The following is a 17,255-nucleotide window of genomic DNA, read 5'->3' on the forward strand; positions in this document are numbered from 1 at the left end:
CAATTGCAAGAGTGCCATGAGAAAAAATTTTAAGTACATTACACTGAATTTTTATTAGGATCTAAGCTTAATTTTCTTTTTATCTCCCATTTCAGAGCCTTTGTCATTTGTTGCCTGTTGACAGTAGCTCAGCTGGCTTTAAAAGATATCTCTTAAATCTCAAGGATTTCTTCATTAATCTCCCTCACATACCCAAAACACTTTTTAATACCCTTCTCCTGCTTAGTTGAATGGAATCAGGTGTGATGTTTGGTTTCAATCGTCCCAGCCTTCCTCCTCTGTATATATCTGTCTCAGATATGGAACAATATTTTAGTCCAAATCACCAAAACAATCAGAGTCAACACCCAGTTCCTACTCACCCTTAAACCAGCTGCAGAAGCACAAAATTTATTTTGAAACGTTGGATATGGGTTCTGTTTTCAAATGAGGAGTTTATGATAAACTATCATTGAGATATAACATATTTATACATGGATACAGGACTGGGTTTATGCAACTTAGTTTTGCTCCTCGAGAAGCACTGTGCACAGAAAGTAATCTTGTCAGAGAGCCTGGATTATGTCTTTAATGTTGTGTGGATACCCTGATAAGAAGATATGCAGGGACCTCAACCATCTCTTTTAATTCCTCACTCCATTTAGTAAACAATTTTGAAAATTTTTAATTGAAAAATTAGTTTGTTCTAGGGCTTTCTTCGTTACATTTTATGTAATATTTAAATTAGCCTTTTCCCTCTCAGTTTACTGCCACCTTCCATCTTATCGAATTGACAAGGAACTACATTTTTTTCTATTCTTCAACTGCCTGAAAGCCACTGTGTCAGAGTGAAATCCCAGAGTGGGCTCGCACCCACTTTCCCTCATCAGTGGTCCCCATTTCTATTTCTACATGCTGCTACATGCTGGGGGTATCTTCAACCAGTGTATGAACTCAGGATTGGCAACAGCAGTGTATTCATCTTTGCTTTTCCCGCAAGGTCAGTCTTGTAAATGACTGGCACCGGCTCAGTGTTGTGGGCTTGAACTGAACCTTTGTTCTTAAGTCTCATGACTCTGAAACTGGTGAGCACCAGGAGCTGTCGTTGGGGGATTTAGAAAGATGGAGGAGAGTTAACAGATGTTTTCACTATTTTGAGTGCTTACATCTATAAACTTCAGTTAAAGGAATCTAAGCATTTAGAAAATAAGAATTGAAAGTGAACTTAGAGGGCATTTTATAATAACAACAGTTTTTAAAAGCAACTAAAATACACTGAATACTTACTTTGTACCAGGCACTGGTCTAAGCCCTTGTCATTTGCTAGATCATTTAAAAGCAAACTTAAAATCAGTAATATTATTATTACCTCCATTTTACAGGTGAGAAAACTGAGGCCAGATAACTTATTCCAAGTCAACAGCTCCCAGGAATCTAGCCAGGATGTAAATCTAGGTGACCTGACTCAGACGATCACACTCTTACCTTCTGCTGTTGAATCTCATTGTTTAGGGGAATTAGGGTCAGAGACTGAATTCATTATTGCAATAGGATTAAATTGCAAATTTTAGTAATTTGTAAAAGTATACAGTATCTTTGCTTGTATATTTTAAATAACATTTCACTTTTTAAAATAATAGAAATCAACATTGTTATTTGTGAACAGCCTAAAGATTGTGGTGTGAACAGTGGAAGTAATTGAGCAAAATCTTTTGAAAACATTGCCTTGAGTAACCTTGCTCTAAACACAGAATATTCGAAAAGCACTTCACATGAAATTTATCAAAAGCGTGGGCCTGACAGTGGTCATGTCACATAATTCTGCCACTGGCCATGTGGTCTTGTATTCTCTTGCTGAACAAAATGCCCTAATCCTTTGTTCAAACCCTAAGACATTCCTTCATCCAAATTCAAGGACTTCTGAGTACAGAGGGCACCTTATTCCATATAGTGGGAAATGCAACATCAAATATTAACCCATGTCTTCTACAGAAAAAAAAATGTATAAATCTCAGCTTTTATGAAACTTAAAATTTTGCTTTTTTCAACCTCATTTACTGAACTTATCTAAATGTTCACTTTACCTTTCCACCAACTTACCAACTCCAAAAGCAGATTATCTCAGAGTATTCCTACCTGCACCAGAGTCACCCGATGTACCTGTAAAACCTGCAGGTCCCTGGCTTTCACCCGACCCCTTCATCAGACTCTCCAGGTTGGAGCCTGGGAAGCTGGCAGGGTAGAATGAATGGATGAATGAGTGAATGAAAGAGCAAATAAATTAATAAGCGATGGTTCCATGGATGGATACTTGTCCCCAAACTCACTGAGTTATATATATTAAGTATGTACAGCATTTTATATGTCGACTGTATTTCAATAAAATGGTGTTTAAAAAAAGGAAAAATCTGAATACTGTTAAAAATGATAAATACATACACAAAGTCAAATTATTCTCATGTAAAAGTTCCTGCCATGATGCCTCTTCTTCCCCTTTATTCAAATCCTCAAGTCAGAAACATGTAATTTTCCACCCAAAGGTCACTACAATCTTCTCTATTTCCATAAAGCATTGATGACTTGATTTCTGCTTCTTCCCTAGTATTGAGGTCTTATTTGGAAATGATCATCATACATTTTAGACATTCCTTCTTCCTTTATTTATTGGGCATAACTCCTTATGTTCAGTCTTTAAAATCTCTAAGTTTTCTGAACATAGACATTTTAATGTCTTTTAAAAAAAATAATTGTTTACTCTTTCTTCTAGTCTAACTTCTCAATACACCAACTGGCATGAATTCACTAAAGCAGGCAATAACATAAGTGATTAATAAGGTAATAGCACCATCTGTGTTTGTAACATCTCATGCGAAGTGTATGGTAACATGGAACATGAAAATCAATGAGAATTCACTGTCCTAAGTGGATGTTCAGTTTCATTCTTGTCTATATGATCTTCGTCAAGTCATTCAATACAGCTGAACTTCCATAATCTCATAAACTGGAATTGTAGTAGACCTAATGCCCACATTGTGTTTGAATTAAATGAATTAATGTTTGTGTAAGTATTTGGCAAAGTGTCAAGTCTTATATAAAACTTTCACTCATTTAAAATTGTGCTGGTTTGCTTTACCTTATAGTCTATCCACATTAATAAAAATTGACCAGGAAAAAATTTACCTATCTCATAACTAATGAAGCTCCACAATTATAAAACAGTGTATTCGTTATTGTGGCTTATGTGTGTATAAATACTTACTCATATAGATACAGCCTCAAACACACAGGTAGAAAGAGGGAACCAAACTCTTTTGAATGTCTGTATTTTGCCACCTATTTAATATACAGGAATCGCATTTACTCAGCAGTATCATTTGAATTTTACAAATGGAAACATCAAGGAAGAGTAACCCTTGCATCAGGAGGGGTAGGAGATGCTGGGATGTGACTCAAGGATTTGAATAAAGGGGTCAAGGGAGAGGATCAGTTTGCGCAGGGTTGAAATTTGCATCCAGAATTGTCTGTTGTGAAAGCCCCAGCTAGTCTGTACCAGGTACGTTTCCAAGCTGCTTGCGCTTCTGCTACCTGGGCAAGTGTGGATTTCTTTTTGTGTTTCTTTTGTTGCTGCCGTTTAAATCAATATTACTTAAGACTACAAGCAGAACTTAGAGTTCAAGGATGATATCTCATTCCATGGCTTTGCTTTCTCTACTGCTCCAAATAGTGAGATTTATATTCAGTCGTATTCTCTGACTAAACTGACCCCTGCAGACAAGGAGGGTCACTTTTCTGAATCAAAATGTTTCCTCTACCTTACATCTTTCTTCCTACAAATTAAATTGTAAATAATACAAAACATACTGAACTGATCTTTTTAATGAATGTCAACTTATAAGTTAAAAGTTATTCTCCAATAATGAATTTTAATAATTATACTGCATAATGATATATGTCTATGTAACTAATGATAGTGACACTGACTTTTCAATACTGGAAATCAATATTTTTAAATTGTTATTTTTATAGCACACATTGATGTACAGCATGAATCAACACATATATATTTAGAGTCTTAGGAAAGACTCTGAATTACAAAGCATAATCAAAGAAACCATTTTAAATGTTTTAATTTTTCTCATTTGTTACTCCAGGCATGTACGTCTCCAATCCATGAATTTACCTTAAAACTGCTATCATAGAGTTAAAGTAAGTTATATTTGTATCTTCTGATACCACAGATATTAAACAGTTTTAGAAAAGTACAAGGCATTTAGGAGAAATAAATCATGTGTGTCCGTGGTGTGTTCCTAGGAGATAAGCCATCTCTAGAAGTCCTTGTGCTACATCTTACAGTTTCTGGCTATAACATGATTCACAGCCATTAAATATTAAAAGCCTCTCTATATCTTTATGAAAATAAGACAGAATTTACTCTGGGGTAGTGTGGTCCTTAAAAGACTTTTCCCCCTAATGACTGAAGAGACATTTGAACAAAATGTTTCATTTTGTATTTCTGCCAGTGCTATATAGGCAGCATTGTAATAAGCCACATGACTGAACTTTTGCCAAAGACTATAAATGCCATGCTTAAAGCCTGTAGGCACAACTGTCTGTGATAAATTATTTTCCTTTTTTAAGAAAGATACCAAGTGAGTAATTTTACGGTTTTCTGAGTTTAAACTTGGCATGATTGAATGAGGTGGTTCCATTGATCAAAGAACCGTAATTCCATTTGATGGTTAAGGTGCTGTATTAGTGAATCAACTTGAAAACCAAAGAAAGTCCTGAGTGTGCCCTGTGACACGCATTACATATCCCGGATCGCCTTTGTATACTTTGTAGTGATTCATTTTCATCGGCAAAGTAAAGATTGCTCTGAAATTTAATCTCAAAAGCTGTTTTCTTCAAAGATGTAGTACATAGGAAAGAACATAGTTTTTGGAGTGAAAATAAAACCCTGAGCCTGCCGCTTAACAGTGGTGTGGATTTATGTGATTCATTTAATTTTTTATTGGTACAATGGGAAAAATTTTAATTTACCAAGTGTTATAGTAAAAATACTCTAAAGTGCATAAAAAGTACCTAAAATAATGCTTCTACAATTTAGTTTCTCTAGTTAAACAGTACCTCTTGAACCTTTTGGATCTTCTTTTCATGCTCAAATACTAGGTCACATCTATTAATTTTCATTTCCCTTGCTCTTAATTTAATGTAGTATTTGTAGTTAAAATGAAAGCTAGCTTCCTTTACTTTTCTCCTCCAAATTTTATTGTAAAAATATGGTTTTGTAATTTAGTCATTCTGAATCTAAGTCTATCTTTGCACTATACTGATGTGTCGATAATGTCTAATTCCTCACAGTCAATATTATTGTTCTTTTAGCAACATAGACATCATTGTCAGATATTAAAGGATGAACACAAGACTCACAAAGAGGTTTTCTTGATAGTAGTGTAGGGAAGCAAAGTTTGTCACCCCAAAATATGCATCTTTGGCATGAGGATTAATTTAGCCTGATTATTTTTAAGAAACAAAAGACATGGGAAGATTTTTCTTGTTACCTCCCCTTTAATGGCCTAAGACAATTTGGATAAAAGGCCCTGTTCCCAGAACAGAGCTATCACCGGATGCATATGTGAAGAATATGGACTGGGCGTGATGGAGGAAACTCTAGCCAGGGCAAAGCGATCAGAGTCCACTCTGTGTCCCCTTTTCTCTGCCTGGGCTGGCAAACATTTGTTTACCCAACATTTCCTTATTCTTCTCCATGTGAATTGCCTTCCTCCGCTTTGAAGTCCCAAACCACCACCCCCAACATTCTCTTTTGTCTTTAGCTGAAGATGGTATTGAAGATGAGGGCTTCAACCTTTCAAGTGAGTTATTCAGTTTTCTGGGACTCTCCCATGTATATGTGTTATTAAACTTTCGTTTGATTTTCTCCTGTTAATCTGTCTCATGTTAATTCTTAGACCAGCCAGAAAAACCTAAAAGGGTAGAGGAAAATTTCTTCCTCACCGACAGGAGATTCAACATTAATGCCTCTGAACTTGATATCTGTAATCTCTCCTTAAGGCCTCAATAAAATTTGAGCTTTACAAAATAGGGAAAAAGCAACAACTTCGTTTTATGCTCAAAGATAGTGTTTCCTATTTGTTACTGTTCTTCAATTTAACTTACAGCTCCATTCTCTTTGACCAATATGGCTAGTTCATTGAACTATTTAACTATTTCTAAGGATTATCAAGAGTTGAATCATATTTGAATTTTTTTCAAATGGTATTTTTAGATTGCAATAAAGAGAGAAATTCACTAACAATGATGAAGTTCTGAGATAAATAATCTTTATTCTTTGTTGTTTTATTCTTTACGCCTTTCAAAATACATATTTGAGTTTCTGTGCTTGAATTTTAGAATTCAAATTCTTTATATAGTGCTGGCCGGATCACATTTTCTAATGAGAATTTGTACAATACAATGTTTGATTTTTAACCCAGAGCATATAAAATGCATTGCTTACATTTTCAAAGACTTTTTCTATTGGCTATAACTGTTTCACTATTGAACTTGGTGCCATAACAAAAGGGATCATCTGTAAATAAACAGCTGCCTATAGAAAATAATGCATCCAAAGTACTCTTTAAAAATTCTAGTGAGCTCTGCTGTAACCAAGAGAGACACGGACTGACACTTTTTTCAAAGGTTCACCTCCAGTAGGAAAATGTAAATTTTGAATGTCTTGTTTTCTTCTTAAGATATAAACACTGAAGAAAAATTTGGCCTTTAGAATTTCCTCATAGATTCACTTTTCCTTGACCATAGAAATAAAATGTGCTGTTAACAATGAGATTAAAGTGTCAACATAGCTCTGCTTATATGTGAATGAGAAAAATCCTTACACAAATACTGCTATTAAATGAGCTGCTGAGTGCTTGCAGCCTATGTCCTTGCCTAGGCTGAGCTAGAGAGGGTACTTCTCAAAGCTATCCACTCAAACTACGACTACTCCACAGCTCTAATAGAATTTAGACAAGAGGCATCTGAGGCACCTCATTAACATAGACAAGGGTTTAAGATAACAGAGTCGCTGGATGGTGCTCCCAAATTTATACTGTTTACGGCCTTGACTGTGTCCAGGTGACCCACTCAGTCTCTAAAGTGACGGGACATCATTTACACACATGCATTATACTAACAATAAGCACATATTAGCATAATATACAATCATATTTTTGCCCTAGCAAATTGGAGGGTCATTGCAACAACAATTTTATCACAAGGTGATTAGGTATGGGAATGCTACCTTGCAACACATTGGGTCAAATCAGAAAATACTGTTAACTAATTTAGCAAACTCCTACTTGGTTGGTAAGCTAAGTATTGATTAAGGCAGATGATCACTACACTTTACTGAATCGAGTTCTGTGCCAGTAGATGAAGACACCAAAATGAAAAATATGTTACCTTTGTGTTCAATAAGAATGTACAAATTAATAGCAATTCAGTTAACTGAGTAGTAACTGGCTTTGCTTTCTCACAGTCGGGCTGAGGATAAGTAAAACAAAATGTCTTTAGAGGTTGAATGTTCAGTTCAAATATAATTTATATGAATCAAAGCAACAGAGTCACACTAAAACAACGTTTACTTGATCTCATTTAACCCAATTTGATATGCATTTGTATTGTACAACATTCCCTGCGTGTGGGAAATAGGACAAAATCAATACGTTGCTCCTAGCTGGGGTGGTGGTGGCATCTGAGTTGCAGGGAGAATGCTGGAAAGAGCAGTAAGTTCCGAGAAAGGAGAATGGTCTAAGGCCACTGAGGCCTCTACCCAGGAAATGAGATGAGCAATCAAATTTTAAAGGATTTTTGTGGGAAATGGAGGAGGTTGGATAATCCAGGAAGTTCTGAACCCCAAAATAAAATGAACAAATTAGGTAGCTAAATCATAGCAAGCTGCTCACAAACAGACGCTGGAGGATACCGTGTGGAGGCAAAACTGGATAGCCGTCCAACACAGAACAGGAAACTGTCCATTATGACATTCCTCCCAATAAAAATCACAGGGTAGGGTCAACAGAACTCTCATGTGTATTGTTAAATGTCTGCTTTTTACTTTACAGACACAAAGCATATTTTACACACACCTTTAAAGACAGATCAATAACATTCTGAGAGAAAACATCAGCATTAATAGCAGAGGTTGAGAGGTTGTCTCTTCTCCTGAGGGAGAGTAGACGAGGTGACTGGGGGACAACAAAGAGAAACTTCTCACTGTGCATCTAGAAACAATATCCAAATTTCCTGCTGTGTTTTTACATCATGTGAATACATCTTTTTTTTTAAAGTATATTAATGCAAACATGTGATTTTTGAAAATACTCACTCCTCCATATATTTTATGCAATCACAAACAAAATAATGTGTGTGTGTGTGTGTGTGTGTGTGTGTGTATCTCTCATAGGGTCCCATGAAACAGCTGGAATGCATTCTGAGTTCTTGGTAATTACTGCTTTCCTTTGGCATTTTATATTATTTTGGGAAGAATTTTTGCTTGTCTTTCTTTCCTTCTTTCTTCCTTTCTTCCTTCCTTTCTTTCTATCTTTCATCTACCCATTCAAGTATAGAATGGGAATGACACCTTACAACACCCTTGAGAAATAGTAATGCTAGTGGGTCAGTTGGAATGTCTCACTAACGTCAGTTTCAGGAACTAGAAGTTTAATGTTCTCTTATAGCAAGAAGCATGTGGGCCAACGAAACCACTGGTTCTGTGGCTCCCTGATGCCCATCCACCCTGATTTCTGTGACTCCTTTGGCTTTTCTTTCATGGTGTGACCAGCTGCTGTGAGTCTGGTCACCATGTTTATGTCTCCATGGTAATGCCAAGAGTCTCCTGCCTTCATCTCATTAGCCAGACATAAGCAAATCCCATCTGCAAGAGAGACTCAAAAAGGACATATTTAGCTTTTTCAGTCTCTCTAGAAAGGGCAGGCAAGGGAGTCAGTGGTTGGAATTGTGTTCAGGGTAAGCTTGTGTTGCCCATGACAGCTGGTGGGGACAGTTGGCCCCACTACAGATGTTCAAAAGGGAAAAATAAAGGTTAGATAATTGCTTTTCTTACTCCCAAATGAGAAGTTTTGCATGAATAAAGATCTAGTTTGGGAGAGGGAAGAGGAATTAAGACAATGGCAATACTTCTGGAAAGGATTTTAAAATGAATGTTTATAAACACATGCTTTGATTATTCTTCAAGGGTCCAAAATCTGCCTGTGGGGTGTTCAAACATCAACATCTTGCTATTATGACTTGGGCGAAGTGTTGTAAAAATACAACACTAAATTCCCTACTATTGCTAGTGATATACTTATAATTTATATACAAGAAAAGAGTCTAAGTCAAACAGAAGCTTTAGTAGAAATAGATTGCCTTTGATGACAGAGATGTAGAACTTCATTAGAAAATAAGTGATTGTTTTATTTTAACTCCTTTTATATCCTGGACATCATTTTAATTACTTTACATTTAATAATTCACTTAGTAATATTGTGTATTTAAAAAGAACAGTATCTGAATTTAAACCTAAATATTCACATTTTCCTCCCATTTTCAGAAAAAAGAAACAAATTCTTTCCAAAGCATAAACTCTGAGACACTGAACTAGTTGTCTTCATAGAGAGCTGGAGATTTGCCCAGATGTCCCACAGTGAGTCTGACCCTATGAAGCAACTGCTACATGCTAGATTCTAGGCCATCTTCACAATTTCATAAAAATGTACTAAATTTTTATTTATACCAAATTACCCCTTTTGTCTTGTAGGGAAGGAACAATTTTTCCTACACCGTTCTATGTTCTTTGGCTGGTCTACTAATCAAGTTGACATAAGGCAGATTAGCAGGAGAAAAACAATTTTAATTACATATTTACAGGAGTCCCTTAAGAATCTGAGAGGCATGTCCAGTCAAGCAATTGAGGCGTCTATGCCATTCTGAGCTGAGGAGAAGTGGGCAGGGGTCTGGAACTTCAGGGCAGAGGAAGCAAATCCACAGGAGCATGGGGAGAGCAGACGTTTAGCAAATATGCAGAGACACAGGACACAAAGAGGAGTTGGAGCTCCAGGCCCAGAGAGCTCCCCACCAGCTTATCACACCTAACCCACCTTCTTTGCAGTCATCTCTGGTGATAGTTCTCTTCTGGGCCAAGCCCTCCATCTGAATTCTTTCAGGCAGTTGAGGGAGAGCAGAAGTTTCTCTCGAATCTCTTGGGTCTTGATGGCTTTCAGCTCAAAATAGTCCACAGCTCAGGACAGTGACACATTCTGGGGAGACCTGATCTGAACCCCTTCAATCCCCTCCCAATTAAAAAACTCCTAAGAGATCAAATCGCAATTTGTTAAAATACTGAAATATAAGTTATATTTATAAAGACTGATAAAGAATTATAGACATCTCAGACAAATGCAAATATTTATAGCAAAATGTGATGAATTTTAAGGTCAATATCTTTTGAAATTCTTGACTCAACAAAGATAGTCATAAATACAATGCCTAGCTTTATTTTACCTCATCAAATTTATTTTAATTTTAGACAAAGTTTTCTGTGTTTATACTGATAAAACCAGTATTGAATTGCAGGTTATAAACCAAAGGGGAAAAACACAAGTATACCGGAGAAAAAAATGCTTAAGAAAGAAGTTTAAACATTTTAATTATTTTTGAAGAAAGCTAAAATCTTTCTTGAGAGACATAAATAATATTTTACAAAATGGAGAGATAATTATTAATGAGGAAATAATTAAAGAAATGCCAGTTCTGTAAGACAGATTAAACATTTAATAATTTTAATAAAAATTGCAGTGTTTTTGAATCTTAACTGACTCTAAAGTTTTTTGAAAAATAAAGTCGTAACACTGTCTTACAAAGAATAGTGAAGCCTTTTTCACGAGCTATTATATTTATATTTGATATTTGAAAACATCAATCAATTGAACATTCTGCTAATATGAGAATAGACAAAGTCACTATTATACAAGACAAAGTCCTAAAACAGATTCTCATATAGATTATAATTTCATATATGATAAATGCGGTGTTTAAGTCAGTTATAATGGGACTGAGTATTCATTAAATAATGTAACCAGTGGATGAACTTTTGAGAAAAAAATAAGTAAAATGTTCTTCTTACTCCTATTCATATGGGTAAGAACTAAACATTCAAATTAAAAGAGGTTTCCAGCTCCAGCCAAAACGGAGAAAGCTCCCTGTAGCTGCTGTCTGCTCTTCTAAATGATCACAATACAACCTCTGGACTGAAACAAACAAACAAACAAACAAAAGACAGAAGAATAAATAGGCCGACTGTGAAGGGAGAAGGGGGTCAGTCTCTAAGAACAACACATTTGGTGGCAGGAGTTTGTGTGTGTGTGTGTGTGTGCACGCGTGTGTGTGTTTGTCTCCTTTATCTCCTGGCTTTGACCCCAAATCAGGTCAAATTATAGAACTGCATGGTGGGCACAGTCAGTAAAACTTCTAGAGGAACCCAGCACTTCTATCCAAGGGATGGCAAAGAGGCCCTTCTGTCCTGGAACACGTGGGGAGAATCGTCTGTTTTCCCTCTCCTTTCTCTTTCCCAGGTTTCAGCCCTTCCTCAGGGACAGAATTCACTGAAGCACCGCACTGCAGCCGTGTAGGTGTGATGCACAGGTAAATCCCCACAAAAAATAAAACAAAGCCGAGCTCAGGCCCCAGGGTAGAAGAGCTGGCAAAAGCCCCCGCCCCCATCGTTGGAAGAATGTGAAGGGAATTTCAATGGTTTTTCTTCATTCCTTTCTCACTGCTTTGTTCCAAGCTCGGGCCCCATCCCACAGACCACTCAACAGTGTGGGAGAAGAACACTCAGGGAGAACCCTGTGTGATGTGAACAGGTAAAGAGAACTGGTGGCTCTCAGGGAAATCCCTGAGAGAAGAGAGGCTGACAAGGGGATCTCTAATTCTTAACTGACACTCTGTCCCACGCTCATTGCCAACGTGCGCGTGTGAGCAACCCATACAGACCAGGGAATAGGGTTTTAGAAGTCAGTTGTGATACTTACTCTAGCCCAACGTGCAGATAAATGACCCCAAAAAACATACAAAAGTCTTGAAAACCAGAAATAACAGTGGAAACACCACCCACAGAAGGCAATTTTTATAAGGAAAAATATACCTAGAATAATTTCATTCAAAATAATGTTCAGCCACATGTATAATTTAGCAGAAAATACATCATAGATTTTTATTTTAGAGACAAAATTACCATGTCCAAAATGTTTTATGCTTTATAGACAACACCTGCTTTATGTTTATGTTGAAATACATACATGAAAAACAGAATTTGCAATAGTTCTACATGAAAGTTAATAGAAAAAGGAAATAATTTTATTATTCCTAAAGTTTGAACCACAAACTAAAGGAATTCTTTATTGAGCTCTTAATTTTAAAAAGTTACTGATTTTAAGTCAGCCTCTCCTTTCTGAAGGGTCTAAAGATAAAACTGTACAGAAGAAGATACTGCTTTGAACATTTTAATGTATTCAAAAATCATAAAAACAGAACCTCATTTCTGGCACCACAGACTAGGTTATTCACATTAATCATCCTTCTGAGAATAACTAATAAAATTCTTAAGAACATCAAAAATTTGAAAAAAAAATCAAAATGAACTAGGCCAAATTAGAAAGGGGTAAGAAAGAAAATACATCTTGATGGAGTTAGATTTGTACCAGAAATGCAAATTATCAATTAATATATTCTACCACATCAGTAGATTAAGTGAAAAATATCCAGTAATTCTCTCAACTGATGCAAAAAAAAAAAAAAAAAGCAGTTTGGAAAAAGCCAAATCTAAGAGAAAACATCAAAGTGGGAATATAAATAGATGTTCTTAGTTAAATAAATGTTCAAAACGTTTAACAGAATAACAAAGCTATCCATGGGATAGACTTCGTATCTTTTCTTTTCTACCTTGTGCTAGAATTCTACCCAGCTCAGTGAAGTGAGAGAGAGAGAGCAAGAGAGAATCAGAAAAAGGAGACAAATCTGTTATTACTTCAGATGACATAATTGTGTACAGATTAATTAATGGAATTGGAAGGCTTGCTACATGCAAAAAAAAAAAAAAAAAAAGCATTGTCAATACATCCCTGTATACCAAAGGTTGGCAAATATTTTCTGTCAACCGTCAGATAGTAATTATTTCAGATTTCACAATCCATAATGTCTCTCTCAAAACTACTCAACTCAATCACGCCAGCACAAGAGTAATATTGACAATACATAAACAAATGTACTTGACTGTGTTCTAATGAAACTTTATTTACAAAAAATAGGCAAAGTGCCAGATCTGGCCACAAGCAATATGTGCCAACGCTTATATATACACACAACAAAGTGATAAAGTTCAAATCAAGAAAGATGCTAGTTAAAATAAATAGAAGTATTATTATATGGAAATATTTTTTCAGGATGCAAAATAATTCCATGAGGAAATATAAAACTCTATTGAAATGCAATAAAGAAGATAAATAAATGGTGGAACATAGTATGTTGCTGCACAAAGCTGCAAGATAATATACAATGAACTCAAAACGATTAATAAATTCAGTACAAGCCAATCAAATTCGTGTAAGGTTTGCTTATACGGACTTTGTGGAACTTGACAAGCTAATTCTAAAATGTATATGTGATTTCAAAAGTTAAGGATAGATAAGGCTCTTCTGAAATAGAAGGAAGTGGTAGAAGGATTTTTCTCTACCAGAAAATAATTACTTGCAAAGACATTGTGATAAATGTGGCTATGGACAAGTAGAAACAAATGGACCAATTGAACAAAAATGGGAAACCTAGAGATGTATTCACACAGGGGCTCTTCATCATATGACAGAGGTGACACTGTAGGGCAGTGCTGAAAATAATGCCATCTAAAATCCCTGCCAGTTAAAAAAATAGACCCCATCGTACACTGTACAGAAAGATCTACCCCAAGTGGATTGAAGAACTAAACAAGAAGTCCCAACTATAAATCTCTGAAAAAATTATATAGGCAAATATTATCATGATCTTAGAACAGGGTAGGAAAAAAATATTTAAATGAGTCAAAAAATAAAGAAAATACTTTGCAAAGAAAACTATCAATAAATTTAACCACCATTAAGTTGAAGGCATGTTAAACAGAGGAAATAAAATTATACAGAGTGTGGGAAGAGATATTTGTTAACAAGCATAACTGACATAAGAATTGGTATAAGAAATACATAGGAATAAAGCCAATAGGAAAAAAAACTTACAAAAATTGGACAATAAGCTTGAACAGGGCTCTTTGCAAAAGTAGAAATCCAAGGAACAAATGGACATATGTGTTGAACCTCACTATTAATTACACAAAATATTTTAATATCATACAATTAGACTTTTTTGCTGAATTGATGGATTTTAAATAATATGTTTGTTATACATTGTATTTCACAGTTAAAGGAGGAAGCTCCAATAAAGACAAACAAGCGAAAATAGCAAAACAGTTCTGAATTTTCGAAAGCCCAAAATTAATAGCATCCAAATTCATGATTTCATCTTTTTACTCAAGATAAATGTACTAAATGTGAAGTACACACCTGGCCTATGTTCAAGGCATTTTATGTGTGTTATCTTACTTAATTCCATTGCACAGATCTTATTACCCTCTTCAATTTTTAAAGAGAGGAACTGAGAATCATGGTATAAGGAAGTTTTTCAAATCACACAGTCAATCAGTGGCAGCCTCCAAATTTACCACGGGCACCTGCTGCAGAATGGAGATTTCAAGTGTGAGTGCCTGCTGAATGGTGAGCACTTGGAAGCTGCCTGGAAATCTTTTAGCAGGAGTCGGCACCTTGAGAGATGTTTGACTGAATGTACTAGGACAAACAGGGAGGTGGACCAGTCAGAAGTCTCTGAGTCAAAATAAAGATTATAGAAAGGAAAGCATGGACTCTGTGCCCTGCCAGACCTCTTTGAACTGAGTTTCATTCCATATGAGACGAGTTATTGGAGGTAAATTGCTAAAGAAGTTGATTTCTTGTGAGAAAATTTTAGAACGTGTGCCCAGGACATTTGCTTCAAATTTCAGATGATGACAATGCAAACAATCACTGGGAAATGGACTCCCTGCTCTTCTGTAAAGAACTCAACACTGGCTGGAAGGAGGAGAAGGGAAGGCTTTGAAAGCCTTGGTACATATCACCTCTAGTGTGGATGCTGGTCTTCTCATCGTGAGTTCCGAACGCCACAGAGCACTGAGGCAGCCCCAGGCTTCTCCCGTGGTGAACTGGGGTAGAGCAAAGAACAGGGCAAAAGGAGTGGGAACTCTAGTGTGTACATAGGTCGGTTAGCCTTCAAAATACCTCTTCAGATATCATTACTGAGAATTTTCCAGAGCCCTATCGATCCTTCCTTTGCTGCTGGTAATAAAAACAGAAAACTTGGGATATTGACTCTAACGTATCATCATTTGTGTCAACAGATTGTGACAACCTTATGATGGTTCCAAATGCAGGTGCAGCGTGCATTAAGTAAAATGTTGATTTAAAGATGTGGGTAAACTATATTTGAACTGGCTTGCTTTAAGGAAGTGTTAAATAAAGTAAAATGGTATGTTAATTAGTAATTTAGATTTTCAAGAGCAAAACATACCCATAACTACTTATAAATATTTATTTTAATAACTATCCCAAGCAAAGAATAATTTAAATATTCACGTTTTCAAAAGCAATCTACCTCTTAATTGATGATGAATAATAAACAGGCACTGCATAAAAGTGGAAATACAAGAGATGAATAAGCTTATAAGAAGATTGGTTCAACTTCATTATTAATTACTTCAAAAGATTTTAATGTTTTACCAATTATTTTTGCTCATTTCAATTATATGGTTTTTAATGTGACCTACATCACAATTTAAGGAGGAAAATACTAATAAATAAATAAATTAATAACAAAAATTGGTCTTAATTTTCCAAGATGCAAAAAAAGGAATAGTAGAATTTAAAAAAAAAAGATTAAGGGCAATATAGCATATTTTTAAAGTAATTTGTGAACTTTTAAAATATATAATCAAGTGAAAAATGGCAGCACTGGTGTGGCCTAGTTGGGACCTCTTAGTCTATTAAAACCTTACGAACAGGACAATCACCCAGTCTCCTTAAACTTTTTTATCAGTAGCCTCTATGAACATTTTACATAACTTATTTATTATTTTTATTCTCTATTATCTATCTCTATTTGCTGAAATGTAAATTTCCTATATAAAGACTCCTATAATCAGGAATCTTGTTTTTCTTAAATTCACTGGGGCATCCTGTGTACAGAGACTGAGTTTAATAAATATTTGTTGACTAAATGGTTGAAAAGTAAATGTATTAAAGCATAAGACTAAATGCAACTTAGTGTTAATAAAACTGAGAGCAAGAGAAGTCATTATCCAGGGAAAGGTTTATACATTTCGTGGTTTTATTTAATTGCAGTAAAAGAACAAATGAGATGTTATTTATCTTTATAAAAGGGACTTATATTTTGTATGGTGTATTTATTTGGTATTAGCATCTGACAATAATATGAGCATAGACCCTTGAATATTTTCCTAAAGGTTGAGAGGATATGAGTCAAGCAGCCCAAAAGCTTTGCCATCACTACTCCTCACACTACAACATTGCAGAAAATGAACAACTGCTTTTTAAAAAATTGTGGTGAAATTCACATAACATTAACCATTTTAAAATACACAGTTCAGTGGCATTTATTACACCACATGATGTCTAAGCACCTCCTCTATCAAGTTCCCAAATATTTTTATCACTCTAAAAGAGAACCCTACACAATTAAGAAGTCACTCCACATTCCCAACTGGCAACCACCAATCTTTCTTCTTGTCTGGACATCCCTATTGTGGATATCTCATATAAGTGCAATCATAAATATATGAACTTTTGTGTCTGGGTTCTTTCAGTTTGCATAATGTTGTCAAGGTTCATCCATACTGTTTTTGCAACAAAATTTTATTCCTCTTTAAAGCTGAATAATATTTCATTGCAGGTACATAGCACATTTTGTTTTCCCACCCATCTGTTGATGGGCACAGGTTGCCTCCTCCTTTTGGCTATTGTAAGTAATACTGCAATGAACACTGTGCTACAAATATTGTCTGAAGTTTCTGTGTTCATTTCCTTTGGGTAGATAACTAGGTGCAGAACTGTCAAATCATGTGG

The sequence above is a fragment of the Camelus ferus genome, chromosome 30 (assembly GCF_009834535.1).
Source record: "Camelus ferus isolate YT-003-E chromosome 30, BCGSAC_Cfer_1.0, whole genome shotgun sequence".
Taxonomy (NCBI): Eukaryota; Metazoa; Chordata; class Mammalia; order Artiodactyla; family Camelidae; genus Camelus; species Camelus ferus.